We start from the raw sequence: 10533 nt of genomic DNA, 5'->3' as shown, positions 1-10533 counted from the left end.
AAAAATTTGAATATGAAAAAGAAAGTCTATGAGTCAGTACACCGGTCGCTTGGCTTTCCGAGGAAAGTCCATCAGGAACGAAGCGTCACAGCGCTCACCCGACTGCTTCTGTTTCTTTGTTTTAGTGATCTGTGGAGGACTCGGACCCCCGTCAATCAAAACTGTGACATGTCACCATCACATGTCAAGAGTTTTTAAAAGTTTAGTTATCCTTTAATATTCATAAAGCTGTCAAAGAAAAGTAGTGATGTTGCTTCCAGAGGTGGATTTGAATACAGTAGTTATCAGGGGTGGACAGAGTCAGACTGGGTTCCTTGGGCCCACCAGAGAAAATTATTCATATAATGAATTGGTTATCTGTGAATCAACTCATACGAAATAGACCCTAGTGACAAGTGATCAGGTACAAAGTCAGATCCAAATGGGTTAACTTCTTCTGGATTTGTGGGGCTCATTATTATGACAAGAAATATAATAGCTGTCTATTCTGTATGAACATATCAAGTTTACTTCTTCAATTAATAACTTACATTCTTATAATCCAAATACGAATGTGGTTCTTGCACGGAAATTGGCCAAGAGCTTTCTAGATTTTAGTCCACATATTTCTCTATTGCTTTTAACACTTCATTTCCTCCTGCGTGCTTGTTTAAATAGTGCTACATGCAGAAATGAAACTTAGACACTCTGATGCCACACTTCCTCTTGTGGTTCTGTATGAGAGATAAAAAATCCATGGTGCAAAGCACAAAGCGTATTTCTGGTAATATACATGGGTGGGGCATATATGATTTTAATTGATTTGATCAAAATGTTAATGTCTGATATTTTCCAACAGTAGGATATTGATTTTACATACAGTAGTTTCTATTAGACTATTTTTTTTGTAGAATTAATTGGTAGCAAATGCTATACACATGTACAGTTTATTTATAGTGTATGTCCAGTTACCTGTTCAATGTTTCGTATAGAGATGTACCTCAAGATTAAACACAATTTTTCATTTAAAAACGGAATGTATTACCTTATTATAATATCTGTTTTCTATCTGGCTGCTCTGTCTATTGAAATGAATGGAAAAACTAAGGGCACATTCACATGGTAAGTAATAAGGCCACACATATCCAATCCTGTACCTTACCGGACAAAAAAAACCCATGAAAAAACACATATTAACACAATCATGGATTTAGATTTATTTATTTTAAAGAAACATTTTAAAGAAACATTTCTAGGAAATACTCTTAGAACTGTTATTTGGAAGACTGTAAAAAAGCATAATAGAAAAAAATCCAAATAAAGTTTTACAATTGAAATAAATTTGGATAAACTACTGAAAAAATGCTACAAAAAGATCACAAATAGGGTCGGGAGTTGCATATCCATGAAAATTCTTGTGATCATTTAAACACAATGTGTGAATGGGATTTCATAAAATCGCGCACACCACAATGGAATATCTGTCTTCAATGGTAACGTAACGCAAATATTACTACCGGTGCCCGACATTGGGTTCTGGCATGGTGTCTGTCATTTTGGCAGGAAAAGTAGTACTGCATGCTATTTCTGCATAATATTTTTCTTCTCAAATGTGATGGAATCTGTGACAGATGTTTTGAAGGGAGAAAAGTACACAAACTTGATAGACATAGAGAGATGCGAGAAGAGAGATGTAGGATAGAGCAGAAGCAAAAGTATCTCTCCGCAGCCCGGCTGATAAGGGATGTAACTTTCAGTCCCCACTTAGGTTCCTTTCACGCCATGTTTTTGGGCTTTGTCAGTTGTGGGCTTCACCGTACTCCTACCCCCACCCCCTGGAGCAAACAAAGAAAAGGATAAAACAAATCAAACTCATTATAATCATAATTTACATTGATCATTTACATTTTCTCTATCTCACTTTCTCAGGTACAATAATTTCCCTTCAGGGAGTTTGAACAGCCATAATTCCCACATCTGTTTATATTTTTGTAACCCTCTGTTACCAGACGAGAAGATCACTCCATACCCGATAGTTTTCAAAATAATTCTCTTCCATTTTATCAGCTCAGGACCAGTCCCTGCCATCTGTTTCCTCACAATTGTCAAACTTGCTAAAAAAAAAAAAGTTTGTCCATTAAATCCCCTACTTTTGATAAAACTTGAATAAGGTCACAGGTGCCCAGCAAACATATGACTGGAGAGTTTGGAATCTCGAGCACTGACTGTGTGTCTAATCACCTCAGACCAGAAGTTTTTCACCTGAGGTCCCCTATATTATAAATGCATGAATCTCGCCTCCGAGATAACCCCTTTAATAAAAGAATACCATCTAATGACATAATCTCCTGGCTATCCTCAGGATATGCGATCAGTATCTGATCGGTGGGGTTCCGACTCTCAACACCCCACCAATCAGCTGTTTTGAAGGGGCTGCGGTCAGTGGCGGATTAAGTAAACCATGGGCCCTGGGCTGTTCCACAAGCTTGCGCCCCCTTCTCCACCACCGCCCTGCCACGTCATGTCTATATTAAACACCACCTTTCTCTGTGAGTATTCACAAATGAGTGCTACGATTCCCCTTGTCAAAGGGCTGTGTCCCTACATACTGACAGTCTCCAACCATCGCTGACAGTATCACACTGTGTAGGGACACATCCTCCTGACAAGGGGAATGGTAACACGCATTTGTCTATTAGTCCTGGACACACAAAGACTTTATGTGGAATACAAGGATTTCCGATAACTGATATGTCAGGAGAGGTGACAGATCTATAAATGCAATAACTCACAGGAGATGTCTTCACTGATGGGTCGTTCTCTTTTCTTCTCCATCTGACACAGATCATTATGGAGACTTCTCCTGATGACTGCAGAGTTTCCTTATGAGAAATCTTTTCCCCTTGATTCTGTAGCCATTTTCAGCGTCTATAGCAACATAAAAATTCAGAAATAAACACCATAAATTGTCTTATACCCCAGATTCCTAAGCAAATTAAGACCCAGGCCCATACATTAACTCAAACCAATAAATTCAGTCCCCAAGAGGTAACTAAACTTTTAAAAAACATTTGGCGTGTCATAGTGAGAGTGATATGTCAGAAGTTTTGATCGATGGGGGTCCCAGCATTGAGACCACCACCGATCACTAAAACAAAGCAGCAGGAGTGCCCGGGTGAGCGCTGTTCCACTTCATTTCTGATTGTCTTTCCTCGGCGCGGTGTACGGACTCATAAACTTTCTGTTGTGCCCATACACCGCGTGCTCGGCTATCAGAGGAAAGACGATCAGAAACAAAGTGGCACAGCACTCACCTGAGCGCTTCTTCCACTTTGTTTCAGCGATTGGTGGGGTCTCAGTGCCCGGACCCCCACCGATTAGAACATTTGACATGTCACTATGACATGTAATTTTTTTTTTAAAGTTTCGTTAGTTACCCTTCAAGCAGTCAGACACCCCTCCCCAGTGCATCTGACTGACTGCTGAGTGCCCTATGGGAGGGTCTAAGCGTCTGACACTTAGGGCGGATTTACACGAGCGTGTGCATTTTGCGCACGCAAAAACTGCGGCGTTTTGCGCGCGCAAAAGGCACTTAACAGCTCCGTGTGCCATCACCATATGATGCGCGGCTGCGTGCCTTTCGCGCAGCCACCATCATTATGACACTCTGTTTGAATGTTTGTAAACAGAAAAGCACGTGGTGCTTTTCTGTTTGCAATCATAGTTTGACTGCTGTTGAGCAAATCACGCACGTCCCACGGAGGTGCCTCCGTGTGGCATGTGTGATTTTCACGCACCCATTGACTTCAATGGGTGCGTGATGCGCAAAAAACGCAGAAATATAGGACATGTCGTGAGTTTTACGCAGCTGACTCACGCTGCGCAAAAATCACTGACAGTCTGCACGGCCCCATAGACTTGCATAGGTCCATGCGACGCGCGTGAAAAGCACGCGCGTTGCACGGACGTATTACACGTTCGTGTAAATCCGCCCTTATGGCTCTGGGGGGAAGGAGTTATTCCTCTATAGAACCCTCAACAGTCAAACGCTCTGACCCCCCCCCCCCCCCCCGCAGTATAATAACTACTGAGGGCTCTATGGTGGAGATTATACTGCAGGGGGGGTTCTGAGCATCTGACTTACTGCAGAGGGCTCTATGGGTGGGAAATTATTTCGCACACAAAAAATGTGAGATTAAACACCCTATATACAATTCACACTAACACCACACACTATATATTCAAACCACACACACTACACGCACACACTATATAGACTTACATTATAGACACTATAAACACAGCACACACTATATAGACTATATACACAGCACACACTATATACACAGCACACACTATATACACAGCACACACTATATAGACTATATACACAGCACACACTATATACACAGCACACACTATATAGACTTACATTATCACACACACACACACACACACACACACACACACACACACACACACACACACACTTACCAGTCTCTTCCTCTGCGGTGCTTGTCTCTGGCAGCCTCCAGGACCTTAATCATGTGACTGTGACGTCACCACAGGTCCTTCACCCTCTAGTTTCAGTTTTGCCGTTATCAGGCAGCTGCTGGAGCTTTAAACAGGAGCGACAGTGTACAGCTGCAAAGAGGAGCAGACTGTCAGAGAGACGTCAGCACTTGCCCATCACTAAGGCCTCATTTACACGAGCGTATTATACGCGCGTGCGACGCGCGTGCTTTTCACGCGTGTCGTACGCACCTATAATAGTCTATGGGGCTGTTTAGACGATGCGTGATTTTTGCGCTGCGTGAGTGCGTTGCGTAAAACTCACGACATGTTCTATATTCTTGCGTTTTTCACGCAACACGCACCCATTGACTTCAATGGGTGCGTGAAAACAACGCATGCCACACTGACGGTCCTGCGTTGCATGCGCGAAAATCACGCAAGAGCTGTCAAACTCCTGAATGTAAACAGAAAAGCACCACGTGCTTTTCTGGTTACAAACATCCAAACGGAGTGTCAAATTCGAGATGAGCGCACCGAACTTCACCGGGTTCGGCCAAACTCGTTTTGACCGAAACCGGTAAAAAATGTTCGGGTACGCGACGTCAGGAGACAGTCACTGTCCACGGTGCTGAAAGCGTTAAACTGGTTCAGCACCATGGACAGTGACTTCCGCTCCGAAAATCCATGAACCTGTAAAAAAAAAAAAAAGTTCTGACTTACCGATAACTCCGGTCCGACCTCCCGGGATGACAGTTAAGTCCAAGTGACAGCTGCAGCCAATCACAGGCCAAGCACAGGCTGCAGCCAATCACAGGCCAAGCACAGGCTGCAGCCAATCACAGGCTGCAGCGGTCTCATGGACTGCGGCGTCATCCTGGGAGGTGGGGCCGGATGACAAGAGTGGGACGCGTCACCAAGGCAACGGCCGGGAGCCCGGACTGGGGGAAGCAGGAAGTTCTTGGTAAGTATGAAAGTCTTTTTTTATTCACAGGTTGGTGTATATTGTGTTCGGCATTCACTGTCGAGGGTGCTGAAAGAGTTACTGCCGATCAGTTAGCTCTTTCAGCACCTTGGACAGTGACGGGCGTCGACTAGCCTCATCTCTATGATGGCGGCTGCGCGAAAATCACGCAGCCGCGCATCATACACGGATGACACACGGAGCTGCCAAGTGCCTTTTGCGCGCGCAAAACGCAGCGTTTTTTGCGCGCGCAAAACGCACACGCTCGTGTAAATGAGGCCTAACTCTGACAGTCTGCTCTCTACAGCTGATGTGCTGTGCCCGGTTCCCTGGCTGCAATTGACTCCCCCTGCACATCCCCCCCGGCCGCCCGAAACGCCCATATGAGGATCCGCCACTGGCTGCGGTTTTTAATGCGAGCGCTGCTACCTTTTCATTTCTGTCACTGCTCCATACTGTGAAACTGCAAAACTTGTAGCGGTGGTTCACAATATTACAGCCTTCTCCCCAGGGGTGTAGCTAAAGGCTCATGGGCTCTGGTGCAAGAATTCAGCTTGGGCCCCACTACCCCTTCCCAACACCACCAGACCCCTGTGCGTGTCCATGCCCAGCCACTTTGCCCAAAAGCAACCATGAATGCCCCAACACAGTATAATGCCCCCCATAGCTTCCCCCGCACAGTATAATGCCCCCATAGCTGCACCACACAGTATAATGCCCCCATAGCTGCCCCACAGTATAATGCTCCTCATAGCTGTCCTCACACAGTATAATGCCCTCCATAGCTGCCCCCACAGTATAATGCTCCCCATAGCTACCCCCACAGTATAATGTTCCCCATAGCTGCCCCCACACAGTATATTGCTCCCCATAGCTGCCCCTCTGCAGTATAATGCTCACATAGCTGCCCCCCACAGTATAATGCCCCAATAGCTGCCACCCCACAGTATAATGCTCCCATAGTTACCCTCACACAGTATAATGCCCCCATAGCTTCCCTCACACAGTATAATGCCCCCATAGCTGGCCCCCACAGTATAATGCTCCCCATAGCTGCCCCACACAGTATATTGCTCCCCATAGCTGCCCCTCCGCAGTATAATGCTCACATAGCTGCCCCCCACAGTATAATGCCCCAATAGCTGCCCCCACACAGTATAATGCACCCATAGCTGCCCTCACACAGTATAATGCCCCCATAGCTTCCCTCACACAGTATAATGCCCCCATAGCTGCCCCTCACGGTATAATACTCCCCATAGCTGCCCTTCACAGTATATTGTTCCCCATAGCTGCCCCTCCGCAGTATAATGCTCCCATAGCTGCCCCCACAGTATAATGCCCCCATAGCTGCCTCCCCACAGTATAATGCTCCCCATAGCTGCCTCCCCACAGTATAATGCTCCCCATAGCTGCCCCCACACAGAATAATGCTCACCATAGCTACCCCCACACAGTATAATGCCCCCATAGCTGCCCCCACCGTACAATGCTCCCCATAGCTCCCCCTCCAAAGTATAATGCTCCCATAACTACCCTCCACAGAGTATAATGCCCCAATAGCTGCCCCTCCACAGTATAATGCTCAATTGCTGCCCCTCCACACAGTATAATGCCCCCATAGCTGCCCCTCCACACAGTATAATGACCCCATAGCTGCCCCTCCACAGTATAATGCTTCCCATAGCTGCCCCCACAAAGTATAATGCTCCCCATTTCTGCCCTCATACAGTATAAGGCTCCCCATAGCTGCCCCTCCATAGTATAATGCTCCCATAGCTGCCCCCACAGTATAATGCTCCCCATAGCTGCAACTCCACAGTATAATGCTCCTATAACTGCCCTCCACACAGTATAATGCCCCCATAGCTGCCCCTCCACAGTATAATGCTCCCATAACTGCCCTCCACACAGTATAATGCCCTCGGCGCTGCTCCTCCACAGTATAATGCTCCCATAGCTGCACCCACTGTATAATTCTTCCCATAGCTGCCCCTCCAAAGTATAATGCTCCCATAACTACAATCCACACAGTATAATGCCCCAATAGCTGCCCCTCCACAGTATAATGCTCCATCGCTGCCCTTCCACACAGTATAATGCCCCCATAGCTGCCCCTCCACAGTATAATGCTTCCCATAGCTGCCCCCACAAAGTATAATGCTCCCCATTGCTGCTCTCATACAGTATAAGGCTCCCCATAGCTGCCCCTTCACAGTATAATGCTCCCATAGCTGCCCCCACAGTATAATGCTCCCCATAGCTGCCCCTCCACAGTATAATGCTCCCATAACTGCCCTCCACACAGTATAATGCCCCCATAGCTGCCCCTCAACAGTATAATGCTCCCAAAGCTGCCCTCCACACAGTATAATGCCCCCATAACTGCCCCTCTACAGTATAATGCTCCCATAAATGCCCTTCACACAGTATAATGCGCCCATAGCTGCCCCTCCACAGTATAATGCCCCCATAGCTGCCCTCCACATGGTATATTGCCCCTATAGCTGCCCCTCCACAGTATAATGCTCCCATAGCTGCCCCCACAAGGTATAATGCTCCCATAGCTGCCCTCACACAGTGTAATGCCCCCATAGCTGCCCCCACAGTATAATACTCCCCATAGCTGCCCTTCACAGTATATTGCTCCCCATAGCTGTCCCTCCACAGTATAATGCTCCCATAGCTGCCCCCACAGTATAATGCCCGCATAGCTGCCACCCCACAATATAATGCTCCCCATAGCTGCCTCCCCACAGTATAATGCTCCCCATAGCTGCCCCCTCACAAAATAATGCTCCCCATAGCTGCCCCCACACAGTATAATGCTCCCCATAGCTGCCCCTCCACAGTATAATGCTCCCATAGCTGCCCCACTGTATAATGCTCCCCATAGCTGCCCCTCCACAGTATAATGCACCCATAACTACCCTCCACAATATAATGCTCCCATAGCTTCCCCCACTGTATAACGCTCCCCATAGCTGCCCACCAAAGTATAATGCTCCATAGCTGCCCTCCACACAGTATAATGCCCCCATAGCTGCCCCTCCACAGTATAATGCTCCCCATAGCTGCCCCCTCCACAGTATAATGCTTCCCATAGCTGCCCCACACAGTATAATGCTCCCCATAGCTTCCCCCACACAGTATAAGGCTACCCATAGCTGCCCCTCCACAGTATAATGCACCCAATAGCTGCCCCAACACAGTATAATGCTCCCATAACTGCCCTCCACACAGTATAATTCACCCCATAGCTGCCCCTCCACAGAATAATTTTCCCATAACTGCATTCCACACAGTATGATGCCCCCATAGCTGCCCCTCCACAGTACAATGCTCCAATAGCTGCCCTCCACACAATATAATGCCCCCATATCTGCCCCCACAAGGTATAATGCTCCCATAGCTGCCCTCACACAGTATAATGCCCCCATAACTGTCCTCACACAGTATAATGCCCCCCATAGCTGCCCCCACAGTATAATACTCCCCATACCTGCCCTTCACAGTATATTGCTCCCCATAGCTGCCCCTCCGTAGTATAATGCTCCCATAGCTGTCCCCACAGTATAATAGACCTATAGCTGCCTCCCCACAGTATAATGCTCCCCATAGCTGCCCCCACACAGTATAATGCTCCCCATAGCTGCCCCTCCACAGTATAATGCTCCCATAGCTGTCCCCACAGTATAATGCTTCCCATAGCTGCCCCTCCACAATATAATGCTCCTATAGCTGCCCCCACTGTATAATGCTCCCCATAGCTGCCCCTCCAAAGTATAATGCACCCATAACTGCCCTCCACAATATAATGCTCCCATAGCTGCCCCCACTGTATAACGCTCCCCATAGCTGCCCCTCCAAAGCATAATGCTCCATAGCTGCCCTCCACACAGTATAATGCCCCCATAGCTGCCCCTGCACAGTATAATGCTCCCCATAGCTGCCCCCCACAGTATAATGCTCCCCATAGCTGCACCACACAGTATAATGCTCCCCATAGCTTCCCCCACACAGTATAAGGCTCCCCATAGCTGCCCCTCCACAGTATAATGCACCCAATAGCTGCCCCTACACAGTATAATTCTCCCATAACTGCCCCTCCACACAGTATAATGCTCCCATAACTGCCCTCCACACAGTATAATACCCCCATAGCTGCCCCTCCACAGTACAATGCTCCAATAGCTGCCCTCCACATAATATAATGCCCCCATAGCTGCCCCTCCACAGTATAATGCTCCTATAGCTGCCCCCACACAGTTTAATGCTCCCATAGCTGCCCTCACACAGTATAATGCCCCCATAGCTGCCCTCACACAGTGTAATAGCCCCATAGCTGCCCTCACACAGTGTAATGCCCCCATAGCTGCCCCCACACAGTTAAATGCCGCCATAGCTGCTCCCACACAGTAAAATGCCGCCATAGCTGCCCCCACACAGTATAATGCATGCCATAGCTGCCCCCACAGTATAATTCACCCATAGCTGCCCCCATATAGTGTAATGCCCACATAGCTGCCCCATACAGTATAATGCCCCATATCAGCCCCCCCCCATACAGTATAATACCCCCATACAGTATAATGGCCCCATATCAGACCCCCCATACAGTATAATGCACCCATATCAGCTCCCCATACAGTATAATGTCCTTCCTAATATCAGCCCCCATACAGTACAATGCCCCCATGTGTGCATAGTAGAAAAATAATAAAATTACTTACCTATCCCCGTTCCCACGCTGGGTGGAGGATCCTTGTCCTCCTTTGCCCTGTGATATGAGTGACTCGGCGCAGACTGGCGCGATGACGTCACTATATCGTGCCTGTCTGCGTCGGGCCGCTCATGGCTCAATGAATGCTGGAGGAACGAGCCGTCAGTTCCTTGCTCCATCATTGAATTCAAAAGGAATCGGGACCTCAGTGAGTGACTCGTGACCCCCCCCCCCCCCCACAGTTTGAAGTGTATTGTATTGTGCAGTTTGCAGTGGAGATAGGAGGGGTGGGCTGTAATTTAACGGCCCCTCTCTCCTCTCTCCAACGCAAACCCTGACAGCACAATACAGTTCG

At 47.5% G+C, this 10533-nt stretch overlaps 1 long non-coding RNA gene across 1 annotated transcript; it reads right to left on the bottom strand.

Annotated features, from left to right (window-relative positions):
• Window positions 1–1181: 1181 nt before the first annotated feature.
• Window positions 1182–4647, bottom strand: LOC142760010 (uncharacterized). The gene is made up of 3 exons (XR_012883229.1): window positions 4474–4647; window positions 2772–2907; window positions 1182–1814 (listed from the first exon to the last, which is right to left on the bottom strand). It is a non-coding gene; the product is annotated as an uncharacterized LOC142760010 (long non-coding RNA).
• Window positions 4648–10533: the final 5886 nt, after the last annotated feature.

Source organism: Rhinoderma darwinii, chromosome 4 (genome assembly GCF_050947455.1).
Source record: "Rhinoderma darwinii isolate aRhiDar2 chromosome 4, aRhiDar2.hap1, whole genome shotgun sequence".
Lineage (NCBI taxonomy): Eukaryota > Metazoa > Chordata > Amphibia > Anura > Rhinodermatidae > Rhinoderma > Rhinoderma darwinii.
Note: the sequence above shows the minus strand (reverse complement) of the source record. Positions and strands in the feature narration are given on the sequence as shown.